At 36.4% G+C, this 19,737-nt stretch overlaps 1 long non-coding RNA gene across 1 annotated transcript; it reads left to right on the top strand.

Moving 5' to 3' along the window:
- Positions 1 to 23: 23 nt before the first annotated feature.
- LOC113490056 lies at positions 24 to 19,535 on the top strand. The gene is made up of 3 exons (XR_003400141.1): positions 24 to 486; positions 12,028 to 12,118; positions 19,206 to 19,535. It is a non-coding gene; the product is annotated as an uncharacterized LOC113490056 (long non-coding RNA).
- The last annotated feature ends 202 nt before the right edge of the window (positions 19,536 to 19,737 follow it).

Genomic DNA, 19,737 nt, shown 5'->3' with positions numbered 1-19,737 from the left:
CGGGCCGGCCCCCGCTCTGCCTGCCGCCCGCGGTGCGAAAAGGCTCGGCAGCCAGAAGAGAGCTGGAATTTTTCACACGCAGCTTGAAATAGAGCCGTGCGTGCTGAAGTTTCTCGTTGGTACAAACTGCTCTTTAGTTCTGTTCAGAATTCTTGACGGTGCTGTAAGTTACGCAGCACTTTACTTGTGGTGAACTCATCTGGGTCCCATCTTAAAGGCAACATGCCCAGGCTTTGTTGCACTGTGTGAGGTGGTACCAGAAGGAATGAACCTGAACTCCTCTCCGCCTGCGTCTGCTCAAGTGTCACAGCCGTGCCCAGGCTCAGCGGCGGCATCAGCGCTGACATGAAGTAACCACAGAGAGTATTGTAAACCAGGGAGCACCTGGCTCTGCACACTAACATAAGAAGCTGCTCGCATCGCTTCCCCCTCTCTAAATCCACTGAACTCTTTTTGAGCACCCAGATTTACCGTTGCTTTGCAAAAGTCAGGATGAAACTAACGGTTTGGTATTCCAAGCTGGGTTTAGTTGTGTAAGAACACAGCCGTGGTTTCTGCTCACGCTCCATCCACACTGGCGGATGTACCAGCATGAAGCAAGTCAAACTGTATAAGCAGTAAGGGTGGAGGTGGGAGGTAGTTGCCGTCTTTAGTTGCAAATTCACATATTACACAACCACTATGACCTGTTTGAAAAGGATGGCACAATTTCATCAATCCAGGTGTCAATACCATAACCTTTAGTGGGGCCAGAGTATATGTATGTATATTAGATATAAGAAGTTCACTTGATTCCTTACACAGGACTTGGGAAAGGCTGTCATAGCTTCAAAGAATCAGGCCTTGAGAATTGAAAACATGCCTTTGAGCCACCCCTATCTTTCAAAACTCGGTGTTACTTAATCAGAGGGATAGAGCTGCACTGCTTCTGAGCGGGGGCTCGGGTGGAGTCATTTTGGTTGTCATTTGGGAGAGCTAGCTACCGCATTCCTCTCTGTGCAGTTGCTCAGCAGCTCCTCCACTGCCTTCCTTCTGGAGAAATGAAAGTCTAAAAATAATGCCCTATTTGTTCATAGAGAGCACCATGAAGGGCAAATGGGAAGGGAAGGAACAGGCAGACTATCACCTTACATTTATTATGTTTTACTATTTAAACAAGACTATAGCTTGTGATTAACAGCCTGTTCCAGTGCCTGCAGTATGCTAAAGACTTTTTCAGCAGAAAGGAATAAAGAATGCCCATCCTGGAAGTTTTGTTCACAGCTGAAGAACATTTTATTTTATGAGAACAAATTTTGAAAGATCATACCCAGATATGTCAATAGAAACAGAGAGACGGCACTATTCTAAAAGACACAGAAATAGGTAAAAGATATTAGAAGCAGAACTAGATTTAGATTCCCTACAGTACTAGTACAGTACAGTGTCATTTGCAATGGTTCCCAGACTCAAAGACTAGTGAAGTTTCCTGAACAGAGGTCAGCATATGGAATCAAGCCTCATATCTGTTCTACAAAACATACACAATCATGGTTAAAGCTGGAAGCATTTTAGAAGTACACTTGACTTTTACACCATCACTGTTTGATTTTACTTTCTTAGCATAAGAAGTGAAAATAAAATTTAATTTCTGTTCACTTTTTCTGCAGTTTTCCACATCTATGTTGCTAGGGCATGTTTACACCTAGATAAAAAGTTTTCTTTCCAATGACGTTTTTAGTAATTCTTGAATACAGAATGGTTAAGAGTGGTAATATAGCCATCTTAGTAACATAACAAAGCTCCTGAAGATTTTTGCAGTCTATAGAGCAATGGGGTTTTTTTAAATTAAATTTTAAATTTTTGGCAACAAGAGACATAAAGATGCCTGCTATAGTGGGTCATTTTGTTCTTTGAACTGTGTCTCCCTTAAAGAGCATACCATGCATAGAACTACATGACACTCCTAAATGTGTTTTATTTTGGTACTTTAATACTACAGTGTATTTTATAGTACTGTATATTCAGTTCCACTGGACTGATGTTCAAGTATGAATCAGGACTCTTGGTGAAAGCAGAGTTTTCCATATTCTCTTGCTCCCTGTTTTTTTCAATGTAGTTTAGTTCTAACAACACAGCTTTAAAGTCAGCTGTACATGGAAAGCACATTTAGTTACAGAGGGAAAGTATATTGACATGCAGATTATTATTTTAAAACATATCCTAACAAGAAGAAAAAAATGGGGCAACTGAAACAGTACTGTTAAGTAACTACCTAAAAAATATGACATACGTAACCTGATTGTTGCTGCACACAGAAATCCAAATATTGATACTGTGTGATGGGTAAAATAAATTGATTTAGCACAACTGTATAAATCTTGACTCAGCCTCCCTTATACCCAAAGAAGCAGTGTTATCATGAATGAAAATAGAACTGGTGTAGGTGGAGAATAGCTCAGCAATTCACTGCACTCAGCTGTTACTTTTAATATGGTCACTCAATCATAATCTAATCCAAGAGAAAAATCTTGAAGGTCCTTCTTAATTTTACATTTGGAATTACCGTGGAAAGCCCATTCACATCAGGCTGCAGGTTCTCACAATGTACAGGGCTGAGACTGGAAAGGAAAATGCGCAGCACCTATTTTAGCTTTGCTCACGGCTTTTGTTTTAAAATACAGTTTGAAGGGAGGGGGATTGGGGGAGCCTTTTTCTGTGTTTTTGATGCAGTAGTGTTTCAACTTAGCACAGTGTGTAGGTGCAGAAGTTGGGAGACTGCCTACATGGTTAGTGGAGGGAAGTTTCTTCAGAACATTATTCAACATGATTCAGTGCAAGGCACCTGCCATGATTCACTTTCTAGAGCAACAATCTGACTTAATTAAGTATAATGGAGGAGTGTGGCCTCTAAGTTTAAGATCTAAATAAGGTACTTAAAAATGAAGAAGTGTGAAAGTACTTGTTCAGTTAGGCATCTAGTATTACTAAAAATATTAATACATCATTTCAAAGGAGACAGAAAAATAATTGCATGTGTGGTATTCATACCAATATGCGACTTTACAGGTAACAGTGAAAAGGTCTACACAGTATGTACAATGAAGACGGAGTAAGGACAAGAAGGAATCTCACCTAATTCTAAGTTGCTTTGATTTTCTTACATTGTGCATGTAGATAAGGTGTAACAAACAGTTTGTTTTTCCTGGATGAGCAAATCAGTGGCAGTGTGTAACTAAAGTGAAAAGGGAACATGTTTAAGGGAAAAAATGGAGCACCAAATTTTGGCTTTTCAAGCTAAATCACTTGTCTTTCTTGCAAGTTGGAAATTAATTGTCTCTGTAAAGTGACTCTTGGTATCTGAGAATGAAATCCATTAGCTACCTCTTCTCTAAGTTGGTTTATAAAGGTTTCAATTTCACTCCACCTGCCAGGAGTTTTTGTCTTTTCTAATTTTCACATACGTGCTTTTTATTAATGAATTATACCGATTATTATGTTATCCCTTGATCACACTTGCGTTTTTTAACTTTTTCTTTGAAGCCTTTTTGCTCTTCTTTTAACACTGATACTGCTGAAGAAAAGTCCCTCGTTGTTATGTAGTATTAATAAGCATGCAGCACACACAGCATGTTCCCTTTCTGGCACCATGCCTGCTCAGTATGTTTCACAGGCAGCTGTTTCCTTAGATTGTTTACTTTTTCTCTTCAGAAATTATTCTTACTAAACTCAGTCTACTTGGGAATGCTTGCAAGTTTGCTTACATGGCACTTGTTACCTGGTTCCAACGCGTGTTATTAAAAATGTACCTATGTCACTCATGCCTCAAAGCACTTTGTCCTTGCATTCATGTTGACCCCATTTATTTGTGCATATAGTCTCATATCTTGAAAATAGCCACAACTGCATTGGATTGATATAGCAGGCAAGCGCCTGGCATATGTGAGCCAATTACTCAAAGGACTTCTTAAAATCCTACTTCCAAACATGGAAGGTAGAAACAACCAAGCTGTCTGCCCATTTTCTGCAGATCGCAAACAAGGCAGCATGCTAAAACAATTGCAGGAACATAAAGGTGCCTGAGCAAGGTCTGTTGCATGGGTAAACTGGCAGTAGTTGCCACGGAGCTACAACCATGTAATACTGGAAGATCAGAGCCTAAGGAGGGCGTTAGGTATTTATAACAGGAATTGGGCAGATATTTAGTAAATATATAGAATGTTTTGTTTTGAGGCAGGGCATACAGTTTATCCCAAAAAGGGGATGAAATAAAGGTATTTATTTCTGTGGAGCTAGATGTAAGCAAAGACAGTGGAAACAGAATCGACCAACAGTCAAGATTCCTAAAACTTGAGGTAATTTTATCTAACTACAACTCCTTGGATGCTGATATGTGTCCTTTTGCTAAAGCTTTTAAAAGCCTTCTTGTGTTTTTAAAGTAGCTCAGCAGAACATTTACAGACTCAGTTAAATAACTATGCATTCAGGCAATCTGCAACCAAAGTGCAACATTACTGAATACTTTTCATACCGTGAATGTACCCTGTTCAGCTTTTTCTAAATATTGTTAAAATCATTTATTTTCTTCACAGTCAGGCTTCTAGACAAGACTTTGTAGGAAGCCGTACTCCCATCTCTCTATCCTTTTGAAGAATGCCAGAGCCAACATTATTAACTGTATCTTAGAGGATCTTTGCTTTGACAACTGAAAGGCAAGCTCTCATATAGTATATGGGGGGTCAGTGAAAGCTGCACAAGAAACACTGAAACCAGGTAGAACACTACTGATGTAATTGGCATTTGATTTAAGATAGTTGATACAAAGTTCTAGTAGAAAATGGATTTCCCAATTTTATCAGGGTGCCTTTATGTGTGGTGAAAAGCCATCATCTGGGCTGTTGCTAAGGAGGCAGTAAAACAATCCTGTCAAATCTATGCTATAGGGGAGAATGAAATAGAACTAGGTATTAGCCCAGAGAAGGAAGCATTTTGGACAAAGAATTACTAACTTAATAAAAACCATATCTAAATGCAAAGACTTGGTTTCTGTCCAAACAAGCATTTGGTGAAATAAAGGGGCAATTCATCTGAGTAACATTTTGTTTGAAAGTTTTTGTATTAAAATAATAAAGGACATTTCAGTAGAACTCTCAATGAAACAAATTAAAAATTACTGTCATCATTACAGTCAGGAGATGAAAAATATTTTAATGCTTCTGTCCTGATTTAATGTGATTTCTAGTGGAAAGAACTTACCAAGAAACCCTGTGCTGTTTAAAGGCAATACATTTGTCATGAAATCCAGGTCCCTACTAGGGCTAAGAGAAACCTGTTTTTTTATGCTCAAGTTATAAAATGTTGTAGAAAAATCAACAACACTTCACAGACTGTTTTTCTCAGATGTAATTCTTTATTACTGTTCATGAACAAGCTGGGAGTTAAGATGTATATTACGTTTCTGAATGGCATAATTACATTCTCCTTCTGTTCAGCTAATTTCTTTTTCTTTTTTTTTTCTAGGTGGTTTATGTCTAAACACAATAACTGAGCTTACTGTGGATGTACTGTAGGTAATATGTGTAGTTTAAGATATTGCTTACCTTTCTGCTAAAAGCTGCAGCATTTTTGAAGAAAATGTTGCATAGTTTCTGCTTGAAAAATATGATGCATTATGCACAAATCACTGTGAAGATGAATTTTAAGCTGTTATGATATAAAACATATTTATGTTCATTGCTTTTCCTTTTTAGTCTTATGATTGTCATGCAGAGATCTACTGAATATATTTCATTCTTTCTAAGAATGCCTTGCATTCTTTTTCACCCCATATGGGGAAAACACTGGGTGCTTTTTTGATATTGTATTCAGTTTCATTAGACTAAGTTATCTTTTACATTCTAACCTTAACTGTATTTTCCTGCATTCATTACATACTGATGCAATTAAGACAGTCTGATAAGCTGAATAAGCATTTTCAGTGAAAGCTTATTCTGTCATATTTAAGAACTCTTCTGAAGTCAAAGAATCTGAATGACCTTATGACCCAAATTTCCAGGGCAGAGCAAAAGGTTAAATAGTCACAGTCTTTATAACTCACATGTATACAAGAATAGATGAATTGGGATCAACATAAACTAAGGACTCCATGTTTTGTTAAAATGGTTTCATCATAACCTTTTTTCTACTTAAACACCCAGTGTAAGCCATTTGTCTATGTAAGGAAGCAAGATCCTTAAGATAAAGAACAAACCTAGCAATTGGTATGTGAAAATAAAAGAAAAATACAGACTAAGTTACTAGTATTTTATGTGTGTAGGCACAGACTAAATACAAAGCTATTCACCAATGCCAGTAAACAGCTGTTTCCAGCACAGCAATTTTCAGATTTCTCATTTCTTAACATTCTTTAAAGGCATGTTTTTGTAGATCATCAAAATTAAGATCTCATGTAGGAATCTTGTTTGGCAATTTGTGAAAATTATGCATCAATTAAAGAAAAATTATTACAAAAATTAACCTGTATCAGAGTCGTAGTTAATATTTTCTTTCTAGAGAGTATCTTTTTGTGTATGTCACTTTATGTCTGGAAGGTGAAACTATATTCCAGTTGCCTTATGCCCTGTGAAGTATGTTTTATCTGCTAAGCAAAACACAATACACTTTGTCTTCTCAGACCTGTCAGCAGCTGGCAAAAAAAAAAAAAAAAAAAAAAAAAAAAAAAAAAAAAAAAGTCTATGGGTCTATGTAGCTAAGCACCTCAATAAAGTGGAAGACTTCAAAAAACCTAAACCAGGTTTTCAAGACTAAGCCAGAATGTTAGGCTAATACTGTTGTTCTGCTGATTAGGGATATCAGTTAAACTCAGACACCAGAGTGAAAGGAGTAGGCATATTTTACTAGTGATAACCAATGTAACAGTGTAATACAGAAAACATGCAGTAAGAAAAGGCAGAATAGTGCACTTAAAGCAGCAAACAGGAAAAAACAGAGTAATGCATTAAATCATTATTACACGAGAGAGAGAATGGAGTTTAAGGAAAATACATCACCACTTGCATGTATTATCATCACCCAGACCCGCAGTGTCTGGGCAGCCCCGGTTACAGCGAGGGTTTGCAGAGCCTGTCCCGGCAAGGGGGAAATCCTACGGGGTGCGTCCACCCATGGGTGAGGCTTCCAAAGTCCCTGTGAGCGGGTCCAGCCTTATATACCAGAGATCGACAAGCCAGAAGAGCTGGCACCTTTGTTTTAAGTGGAAAATTTCTGGTTTCGTTCTCCTGTTGGATTCCACCCAAAGCCTGTCCAGGGCTCAGGGGGAGAAACCAAGGGAGTTTCTAACAAGGACAGATACTTGGGTTCTCAGCCTAGAACAAGGCTGAACAAGGAAAGTTGGATACATTCTCTCCTCACTACTGATTATGTTTTGCTAAGCTGCATCTCTCACTAGTGAGTTTACATACTTTGTTAATGATTACATAACAAGTTAGCGGCTTCAGCTGGGGGCCTGTTTTCAGGCTTCAGTACTTCAAAGCTTTAGCACTTTTTACATCAGCATAAGTGGTTTGTTATAACTTAGTACAATACCTACTAGCACAGTGGTTTCAGTTATAAAATATACAGGATTCATCTACACGTCAACTCTGGCTTGGGCTGGTTGTCCAAGCCTCAGCACTTCATACTGCCCATTTCTTCAGTCTTCTACTTCAGAAGTGACCCATAACTTTCAGATGTTTTGTAACATTTATGCAGTTTTAACAGTATATCTGAAAATTGATAATTTCCTTCTTCACTGAAGTCTTTGAAGCATGCCATTTTCCTGTGGTATATGCAGTCTTAACAATAGATGGAAGAAGTGAAAATATCAACAAGAATGGGATGTTTCCAAGTTCTGAAACAGTATTTTAAAACTGCTTAGTGAAAGAAATTCCCAAGCTGTTCATAAGAGTTAGTAAACTGTGAACATTGGAATACATATTTCATACAGTTAGGTATATTAGGACTGTTCTTGGTGTTATTTTTAATCCATGTGTTAATCAGACTCTAATTATGACCTCAAGATCAATATTTCTTGCAACAGAGATATGGAATATCCTTGACATCTTTCTCCATCTTCATACTGCACTTTCTGCCAGTGAAGCTCAAAGAAGACATGCCATAGTACTTTAAATTCTTGCCTCTTGGGCAGAACAGGACTAAAATTGACAATCCTTCCAGTAGCCATTGCACAGAAACATAGAGTAATATAGCATCTTTAACTATAGAATAAAGCTTTTGTACTTTTCTTTCTAGTTTTGATATTACCACAGCATGATTCCTCAGTCACTATATAAGCCCTGTCAGTATAGCTTCAACTGAGCTATGCAGTATAGGATGAGTTGGAAACAAGATGGAACCCCTGAGGAGGTGCCACTGCTTACCAGGGTCTGCATTAGAGATTTTTAGTACAATCTCTGATGCAACCAGTAGCCCTTTAGCCTGCAGTAGGAATTTGACCCAGCAGAAACCCACATCCATGTGTGTATCTGTGTTATACTCAAGACACTTCATAATAACATAATTCAGCTAATGGGAATGTCATTTACAGAAAACAGCATATATTTTTCATTACATAAATTAGATTGTGCTGGACTAGAAATATATTTTTTTTAAAGAAGTAGTTTTATGACTTTTAAATTTTAAACCTATGGCATTTCTTAACATAAATTTACTAAGACAAATTAATGTACAGCCATATTTCCCAGTGTTTGCCTGTGTTCCAGTTTTTCGGAGGTCAACCTGAAATGTTTTAAGAATGATTTTTCAGAGGTGATGAGAGCCTAATACATCTACTGAGCTTGGCTGAAGAGAAGCTCAACGTGATCTGGCAACATGCATTTGCAGCCCAGAATGCCAACTGTATCTTGGGCTGCATCCAGAGAAGTGTGGCCAGCAGGTCAAGGGAGGTGATTCTTCCCCTTTACTCCACTCTTATGAGACCCCACCTGAAGTACTGAATACAATTCTGGTTCCTCCAACATAAGAAGGACATAAACTTGTTGGACCAAGTCCAGAGGAGGGCCATGAAGATGATCAGAGGGATGGAGCACCTCCACTCTGAGAACAGGCTGAGAACATTGGAGTTTTTCATCCTGGAGAAGGCTCCAGGGAGACCTTATAGCAGCCTTCCACTATCTAAAGGTGCAAGAAAGCTGGAGAGGAACTTTTTACAAGAGCATGTAGTGATAGGACAAAGGGTAATGGCTTTAAACTGACAGAGGATAGATTTCTATTAGATGTAAGGAAGAAGTTCTTCACTGTGGGGATGGTGAGACACTGGAACAGGCTGCCCAGAGAAGCTGTGGCTGCCCCCTCCCTGGCAGTGTTCGAGGCCAGGCTGGACGGGGCTTTGAGCAACCTGGTCTAGTGGAAGGTGTCCCTGCCCATGGCAGGGGGGTGGAACTAGATGATCTTTAAGGTCCCTTCCAAACCAAACCTTTCTATGACTCTGTGATTCTATGATTCTATTTACAGCTGCAGGTAGTCATGAAAACCCACTGTGTCTTACGTCAGATATGTAAAAACAAGATTAATGAGTATGTCTGAAACTTTTGGCAATGTCTGAATGCCACAGATGTTACATCAAATGTTGTGAACATCTGAAATAAATAACCACAATGTGTGGACCATCATGCAGAACTGTAATGTTAAAAAGTGGAAGTGTAGTCAGCATTTATATTCCTTTCTCCACCCTTTTAACAGAACACCATTGTGCTCTAAGAAAATCTTCCTTGCTCATAGTCTTGTTTTCCTTTTACTCAGTGCTATCTTGAATTCATCATAATCATATGTTTAAAGCATCAGTCCATTGCCATGGAAATGACTGATGTCACACATTCAGTTAGAACTTCATGACAGGAGACATAAAGACGTAAAGAAGGTGAGCCTAGAGAAGAAGAAAACCATTGTTCAAATAACAAAGCTTAGGTAACAATCTAAAAGGAAAAAGTACACAGGGATGTACAAACAGGTGATCTATTATTTAAGTCTGTTGAAGGAAAATCCTTTAAAATTTTCAAATACAGTGTTGTTTTTAGAGTCATATCTAAAAAACATATAAAAGTGTATCATAAAACCAAGCTTTCTAAATGTTTATACCTTGAACTATCACATATACCAAAACAGAAGTACACAAAACAGCCACAGTAGTGAACAAGAAGTGAAGATATGTGTGTTTTCTTAATGAGAATAGAAGGATAAATAAGTTACAATTAAGAGATTGTACATATACTCTTTATTCATTACTGAAAAAATTAATTGCAGTACCATTTAAAGATTTATTCAAACTACTTTTGGCATGTTCACAGAGAGATGTTTCTCCAAGATCAGATTTTGCATCTTTTATCATTTTTACTTTAGCTAAAACTTCAATTTCATGGGCTAACTGAAAACTCTTACTGGCTGTATTAGGTGCTCTGTCAGACTTGTCAAATACAGTATGTCTTGTAGAAAAATAAATGCACTTACAAGATGCTCAGTGGCATCAAGTGAGCTATTTTTCCATGCCCAGTATAGAATGTAACCAGCTGCTCCATTGTTATTAATAGAAAACTAACAACAAAGGTAAGAGATTAATGATAACAATGTCAAGACAAGAGTTTTTGGAAAGAGAAGATGTAAGGAGATGCTGCAACCTTCTAAATACATTTGTAAAAGTCCCAGTAAGTGGCAAAGCAATTTCTTTCATAATTATGGGACTAAGGAGCCTTATGAACTGGATAAAAGTTTAATAATATATTGTTTACCTCAGTATTTCCCTATTGACTAGCTTAAATTGCTTTTTGGATATCCAACTCTTGAGTGTCCACCTTTTCTCATGGACATGTCAGTTTGAAAAGCCTGTAGAACCCCACAGTGTTCTATAGTGTCTTAAGAGATGGGTGTTGAAATGCTCTGTATCATGATACCAGCTCACTTTTTGAAGAATTAAGCAGTTAAGTTCACTTTTTTTTTTTTTTTTTTCCTGAGGAAACTGACTAGTATAGTGTTTGTACAGAGTAAGAGCGGCCACAACTTACATTAAAGATGCATCATGCAGGTGGACCTCATAAAAGATGCAGGTGAAGCATACTGTAAACCATTTCTATTCTGTCCCCTTTCTAATAGAGGGGCAAAAATGCCCAGATCTTACCTAAACTTGGAGCCAGGAGATAGCTGGAATATGCAACTAGACCTGAATATGTGGAGAACCACTGATGACCACATACTCCCTGGGAGATCTAGGAAAAAGTAATAGATATCCTCTTGTCCTCTTCTATCTTCTGGGTTAGATTATTATATAAGATAAATTTATAAACTGCTCTTGTTATTCATTTTGTACACCATTTGAATACTTAATCCTGTATTAGCAACAGCTACGCATCTAAGACCTCAATTCAAAACCCATTGGAACCAATGGGGAGGTTACAGTGACTTCAAAAAAAGAGGGGAATTGAGCCAAGATGTTAAAAGGAAAAGCTTGTTTTGTAAAAAAAAAAAAAAAAAAAAAAAAAAAAATAAAAAGGTCTTGATAATGTTATGAAGTTGGGGAACTGGGGCTGCTTATAGCTAACATATTCCATCTTCATAATAAGAAAGAGTTTATGCTACCTAAGGTTAGCTTATTAGTGTCTAATTGGAGGCCAGGCATAAACTTCTTTAGGTCAGCACTTCATTAAATTTACAAGCATTCCCACACACACTTGTGTATGAGATGCAGAATAGATTAGAAATTTTTAACTACTTGTAGGCTGGCTTTTCATCCAGACCCACTGGGGTTTTTTTCTGTATTTGATGGGCAAAAGTGGAAAATTGTTTTGTATTATAGTAAGATGCCACCTACATTTGTCCACTTGCCCACATCATAAAATGATTTAGTTATAATAAATGTAGCCATTCAGATTTGCCATGCTGAATGCCTGCCTCGGGCTTTAAACTAGAATAGCCCAGTCATTTTTAAGATTGACCTTGGAGGAAATTGTCTTGAAATATATGGCAGCTAGCCTTATGTGTCTTCTCCATGTCTTGTTACAGAGAACAACATTTTGTCAATGACATCACTGGAATGCCAAGCATGTGCCTTTTGCTAACTTCTCACCTTTCTGTCAGAAGTCATGCAAATTGAGTAAGTTGCAGTTTTTCCATTGGAGGGCCCACAGTTTAGAAATGAGCCATATGAAAAAACAGGTACGTTCTGGATAAAAGTGGTTCAATATAGTATAACTGAAGCAGTGTCATAGCAGGAGTTAAATCCATGAAAATATCTGCTAATTTTTTTCTACTCTGAAACCAGTTTTAAAGCTACCTTTTGTATATAGTGACTAGAACAACCTAAACAAAGTACTGTGTTTATATATTGTTGCTTTTTATTTTTCCCCTCAGTGGAGCAATAAACTGCTCTAAAGTAACAAGTTATTCATATAACTGGACATGATTCTCAAAAATTATCTGAATAACATTGTATGACCTATTAGTGTCAGTTCAGGTGGTGTCCTCAGATGGAAAGTTTGCAAGAGCTTAAAGATAAATGTGAAAAAATCCTTTGCTTTGAGGTGTAGCTATTCATGCGAGAGACATCAAGGATGGAGGGAAGAGAATTAGGAAACTCAGACGCTTGATTTGTGTTGTTCAAACCCATCTCATAAAAGTTTTCAAGGTATACAAGATCAATTAATTCTTTGCAATACTGGTCTTGTCAGTCATAAATGACTTTTGAAATTTCTCAGGGAATTTGTAGGTGACCTTGTTATCTCCCTTAGCTTGTCTCTCTGAGAAAGGCCTCTTTTGTGTACTGGTAACTGGTTTTCCATGCGGCCAAATGGAAAGAAGTACATGCTGTTTGATCTCAATAGGTCCAATGGCTAGACAGTTATTACAAAGGAGTGGATACTTTTTCATCCTCTCCCAGCAAAATTCCAAAAGAGATTGTAAGACCTGCAGTTTTCCCTTTTAATAAGTGTTAAAAATACAGGAAAGGACTTTCTGTAAAACTGAACTTTCACCTCTGATCTACATATTAATTTTCTCTTCTTAATGACAAATTATACAAGCAAAATGACATGCATTTGCAAATGCTTTTTTCCCTTAAATGCTTTCCTAGCATACTCAGATTCAATTCCCTTGTTATACCTTAATATTGTTGGCTATAATTTTTGTTATGCTATAATGCTATTGAATTATTTTATTTTATACGCTTAAGTGTTTCAAAGATTTCAAAAAAAAGTAACTTTTTGCAAGGCTTGGCAGACGAACCACAAAACAGTTTTGGCAAAACCCCTAACTTTTAATTGCCTAACAGAAAATATATATTCATTTTTTACATACATTGGAAATTTTCACTAGAGGACACTCTACATTTATTAATTTGAATTTTTAAATTAGATGATTGAAATTGGATTATCATTGGACAATTTATACAAGATGATATTTTTATTCATTCAGCTCTATGATAAAGTAGTAGAAAACCTCCACTGTGTCTTCAGATTAAATTAACTTTAAAAGTATTGAATATGTTTCAAGACAGACATAGTAAAATCCTGGTACTGCTGAACTCAATGGTTATATTCATTTTAACTACATTAGGGGCAGGATTTCACTTTATTTTATCCTGAAATAAATATTTCCTTAGTTTTTTGTGTATCATTTTAATCCACATTCTGAATATTTCTTCCACCTTCTCTGCCTTTCTGCTAGATTTGATGTATTTTCTCATAAACCATGTTACTGGAAAGACACAATGCACTTCCAATCCCCTGCATTTGAAAGTGACTATGAATTTTAGCTACTTTAATCTGAGTACACAAAAAGTTCTTATTTTTTAGAAAATTTCAGTTCCTCACTTTGACAAAGCCCTGCTTCTTAAAAGGTTAGGTAATTGAAAAGGGGTAACAGATGTAAAAGTGGCAAGGAAAGTAAAAGATACTGAACCTAGGCAGATCTATGTTTACATAGGTAAATGGTACAATTAGAAATAGAAAGCTTAAGATAAACTAAATTGGGAAAAACAATTTATTTGTGTCAATGAAAACACGTAAGGGAATTACTACAGTATGAAATGAAAATCCAGTAATTGGTAATTTTTAGATTAGTTTAGAAAAATAGTGAAGAATATGTTCTTTTGCATTGATGGTAGATGTGACTTAACTGGATTTTTCCAACTGTAGTGTCTACAATTGTCTGAAATCAAGGCAAGAAATATACTCCAAAAAAATTACTGTCTAGTCAAAGGAATTGCAAATTTCTTTTCTTAAGAATTACATCCTCTGAAAGTAATTAATACATTTTTTACTACTACAGCCTAGCTAATAATTTCAAAAACATCTTTGTTGGACAGTACAAGTTTTTGACATTATAAATGTGAAATATCACAGCTTTCTGTTTATCTGCATTTTTGAACTAAATCAAGTTCCTAGTTAGATCCGTATGCAAATTCTGATCCAATGAGCTAAACCTTTTTCAAGAGAGAATTGGGTCTTCTTGCCAGTATAATTCTTATTGCTATGTAACAAAATAATAGTTGTAATAATTTGACATTTCAAAAAAGAACTGATGAGGTGATAAAGTGTTTAATTAGATGATATTGGGATACAGGTCAAAATGTGATAGAAAGTCTAAAAGATAATGAAAATAATTTGTAACTGAAATAATTCCTTCAAAAAGTGTCATTATAATAAATACATATTTCCTAAAGAGAACCATAATTCAAAAGGCATACAGGGATAGCTAGACCACTACCTGATGTTTTTATGTATTATTAGGGAAAAGTTTTCAGTAGTGGCTGAACTCAGATCTAGAGCAAATCACAAAGGCTATATATGCAATTTTTACATGTTATAAAAAGAAAACATCATCCAATTATATTAAATTTGACTCTGTAAGCTTTTATTTGTAACAATAGTGATAAGATGCAATAAATAAGAGATCTGATGAAATGGAGATGGGGAGAAGAGTAGAACACTAACATCTAATGAAAGCCAGACCAGAAATAGTACAACTATCTTGCCCCCTTTTAGTAAGAACTGAGAATATGATTTCTTATTCTACATAGCAGTGACTCCTGCAGCAGCTCCACTACCATACATATACTAGTCATATGACTTAGTTTTAAATGGTCCTGTGAGGAGCAGGGAGTTGTACTCAATGATCCTTGTTGGTCCCTTCCAACTTGAGATATTGTATGATTCTATGATATTGCTGGCAACGGTACATCCACAGACAGCTACGCCTATGTTCCTAAGTAGGGACACGCATGGTTTGTATAGCTATAGATAAGCACCTGAATTCCCCAACAGTTATGTAAATATTGATTCTTTGGTTGTACTCATAAGACAGCAGTCCGATCAGCACTATTCCCAAATATATTGCAAATATGGATTCATATTTATATGTAATGATTTCTGAGACAGAGGGCGTTTGTTAAGGAGATAAGCAACTAGAGCCAAGACATATTACAGAACTGTGCAAAGGTAGGGCTAAAGGATCTTCAAGGAATAGACGCATTTATCTCCTTGTTCAAGCAAGAATCTCACAAATCCTTACTTTGTAAGAATACAAAGTTGTAATTCTTTGGTCTCTGCCAATTTGAAAACATCCAGCTTACTAAAGTATTCTTACACTGTCCTGTAGAGGTATTGTCTTGGCCGCATGCTTGTATTAATTTAGTTAGAGAATGCTAATCCAGATATATTAAACCTTTAAATTTTGTCTGCATTATCTACAATTACTTCCTACTTTCTGTCCTGTAGCAGGCATTTGCCTGTCCAGCAGACAAGATACCTTCCTGCAAGATCATTTTCTACTTCAGACCTTCACGTGTGCTTACATAACTGAGCTTAGTTTCCACCTTCTGCATGTTTTTGCTTGTGCTTGGTACCAGTGAAACTCATCATAAAACAAATTGCTCCCTTCCTACATTCCCTATCTCCTACTTTGTGGCCTTAGTATTACTTCTTTGCCAGTTATCCTAAACATTCTACTTCTTTGATTTGTCTTCCTGATTTCTGCATTCTTTTCAGCCGATTTAATCTTATACTGCTCCATCTCTTAAAAGTGATCAGCTCTCATATCATTGTCATTCTGATCCACTTTGCACTTTGAACAATCTCAAACTCATTGGTTAGAATCCAGGTTTAAAGGCTCTTTCACTATTTGCATGCTTCACTGTCTGCATCAAAACATTATTGATAACTAATTCCAAGAACTTGCTGAGCAGCCTGCATACTGTCCTATACCTTTCCCAAAGTTGCACCAAATTTCTGCAGAATTTAATTGAAGTTACTTCTGTTAACCACAGAACATCTTTCTCCTGGGAAAACCCAAATAATATGAATAAGATAATCATGCATTCCTTGATATAACGTGTACCACCACCCCTCATGGAGTTTATTTGGAGGGTTAGAAGTAAAAATATTCTTTCCATGTTTGGAACTGTTTTTGCTTGTTCCATACTATCAGCCCTTCAAGCCGGATGGTAAGGTAATATAAGTAAGAAAGCTTTTGCCACGCCCGAAAGTCATAGAGGTTGTTTGGGCTTGCTTCCTTCCTGTGATATTTTGGATACAAAAGGGAGAGCCCAGCACAAAGTTTACCAGATAAAACCCTTAGATCTCGGTGCATAGCACAGCCTTGGTAGCAGCAGCATGAGACAGAATATTTGGTGCCTTGTACATTCCTAGGTCTGATCCACATGCTTTAATAACTACATAGGAAACTAGACCAGTTGGTTTTCCTAACAGCTGGAATATGCCTTACTTTGTAATTTACACAATGAAAATAATGAGATGATAGACCCTATGATTATTTTCTTAACTATACATCATATTTTATTCAGTAAGGCATGACTTTAACCTGGGGTCTGAAAGACTAATCAGTGAGCAAAAACCTCTAATTAAAATGTACTCTTATTTATAATGTACTCTTAATGTTCCTAAATCTTTAGCTCATGACTGAAATGCTTTTTTGATAATAATATCTGCTATTTTATCTCGTTTTCTTTTTCTCTAGAAACATCTGTGAAACAGAAGGGATGAGACTTTCTCTTAAAAATTGTGGGAACGCATAAAATATACAGTACACTTCCTGTTATAGAAGGCTATTTATTAGTCTAAATACTTGTGCAATATTTGGCAAATGATCAAAACTAGTTTCTCCTGATGTGTTTACAATGTTCTAAATTAAAAGCAAAGCCCATTTTCAAATGACATTTGTCATACAAACTGAAATGTTTCTCTCATGCTGCATGTGGTTGTACTTTCTGCTTGACAGGATAAGCTCCAAATGTTGAGTACAAAGTTTGCAACAAAGTTCTTATGAGAATTAGACTTGCCATCTAGCAATTCTTCTTATAAGAAGAACCAAAGGAGTCTTTCCCCCAGTGTAGGATTTTTTTTCTATGACTGTATGTTTACTTAACTTTCTGCCTGATGGTGTACTTAATCAGCTACACTGAGAGAAATTCTTTTCATTTAATTGCATATTCTGTTGCTCTTTACCCCATCATAATGTTCTTTCCCATAACCTTTGAGTGGTAAAATGGTCACAGACAAGAACAGAAGAGCTCCCATTTCTCTAGTGAATGCTTTAGAAATACACTAAGGCATAAATTTAGCAGAAGTTTTGAACAGACGCTGTCTTCTTCATCAAACTGTGAAAAAATAGCTTGGAGTGCTACAAAAATGCACTTTTGGTGTTACAAAAATTACTCAGCACCATATGCAAAACATTTTCGTTTCAACTCAGGTTCAAAACTTGTTATACAAACCAATTTATTAATTACCATTATTGTTTCATAAGGGGTTTTGACAAGTTTTGAGAGAAAACTGGTAAGTTCACAATAGCAGCTTTTGAGTGTACTTAACCATTACATACGTATTCAAAACCCCTGCAACACTTAACATGTTGCACAGGAAAAATGTGCTTGGATCATGTTTCATGTCATAAATAGACAGATAGGCAAACACATACATTATCATTTCCAAGAAAAACAATTCATATTCCAGTAACCTGTCCCTCTTTTCATATCTCAGATTTAGTAATCTTTTTACTGAGTTGCAGACTGCCCTTGGACTTTTAGTCATTCTTGAATTTAAATAAAAATTATTGGCATCTGTAGTTTTATTTCTTTTTTCCTTTACCTAAGTACTTTAATAACTATAAATGGTCCTGACTGAAATTCCAATGAGAAAATCTGCTGCAGTTCAGGAAAACCACCATTTGCCATATGTAGGCAACTGCCCTGTGGATATTTTAGGACTGCAGCTTCAGCTGAATCAGGGGTACTTGGAAAGAGAGTGAGTAAAAAAGCATGTGTATGCAGTCTTCAAAAATAAAAAAAATGTCTTGTGTCCCAACCCTTGAGTACCTCTGTAAAGAACACATTCTTCTTCCTGTTCTAAAGGATTCAAGTGGCAGCAATTTTTCTTTTTTTTTCCTGTGGTGTAACTACAGCATCATTAACTATGATTTTTGGAGCCAAGCATTTTCAGAGGTGGTACAGAAAAATTTTAACAAAGCTGAGGCAGACAACCCAAGAAAATTATACTGAAAGTTAGTTATTACACCAAATTCTGTAAAGAAAGACTTGTAAATAACAAATATGGCTAGAGTTATCAAATCATAGCTAAATGATGAAGAATACACTGTTATTGCTTTGCCTTTTATGTTCTCCCCATTGACAGAACCCCTATTACATTGCACAAGAAAATTCTACCATAACAAAATGAGTTTGTTGTTGAAGGCTAAATCCTGTTTCTTTCATCTGATATGAGTGACACAAAGTTGCCAGAAAATTTATGCCAAATTAAAGCCACAGTAAGGTAACAGAATTGAGATAATCTCACTATGCAGGAATCAGGAAAAAATTTAGATGGAAAGCATTTTATGTGTACAAGAACACACCATAATATTCATATTGATACTGAGAGATAGAATCTTCAGGGCAGGAGTAAACAAGGAGGTCAAGTTTCTTTAGGCTCAGTTCTAAATATTTTAAATTTTTAAATTGAATTAGGATTACTTATTTATGCTTAGATACCATAAAAGCTTTTTGAGGAGATACAGGTAAAGACAATAAAGGTGCAGGTAACTGAAGAAGGAAACATTTCCAACTGAGCAAGGATGCTGAAGTCAAGAGAACTGGCCTTGTCTAACCTGAGATCTTAGTCAAGAATTGCTCATGAAACTGAACTAATGACCCTGTGATTTCCTTATTTTAGGAGATAGTTTAATCAATTTATGGAAAATTTGAGCATCTGGAATCTGAACTAACTGCAATGAATGGAAAAATGGAACAGCTTCAACTAGATCACTATTGGTACTGAGGAAAGCTTTCTGAGATCTGCCCATGGGAATCGACAGGAGGGAAAAAACATCTTAGTCAACAATTGGGGAACATAGAATAATAACTCTTGAGGAGCGCAGTGTATTTCAGGCCATTATTACCCTGATACACTCCAGTGCTATTTCAGGAAAAAAGACTGCTTCCAGCCACTTTATTAAGACATGGTGTAGAGAGAGGAGACTCTGGAATGGAGTCTCTGGGGTCTGTCTGTAGTCTCTTGAGGCCACACATAAACAGAAAGAGAGCATCTTCCTTAAGGAGAATTATCGCATGAGTTTTATATGAGCAGGATTATCAGAAGAAAAAGAGACATTACCAGACACTGTGGACTCACATGAAAGCAAGCTAGTGAGTGAAAGCATCAGATTAGCAAGTGTCACATGGACAGATTGCAACAGATAGTGATA

The sequence above is a fragment of the Athene cunicularia genome (assembly GCF_003259725.1).
Source record: "Athene cunicularia isolate RWA chromosome Z unlocalized genomic scaffold, athCun1 chrZ_part2, whole genome shotgun sequence".
Lineage (NCBI taxonomy): Eukaryota > Metazoa > Chordata > Aves > Strigiformes > Strigidae > Athene > Athene cunicularia.
Note: the sequence above shows the minus strand (reverse complement) of the source record. Positions and strands in the feature narration are given on the sequence as shown.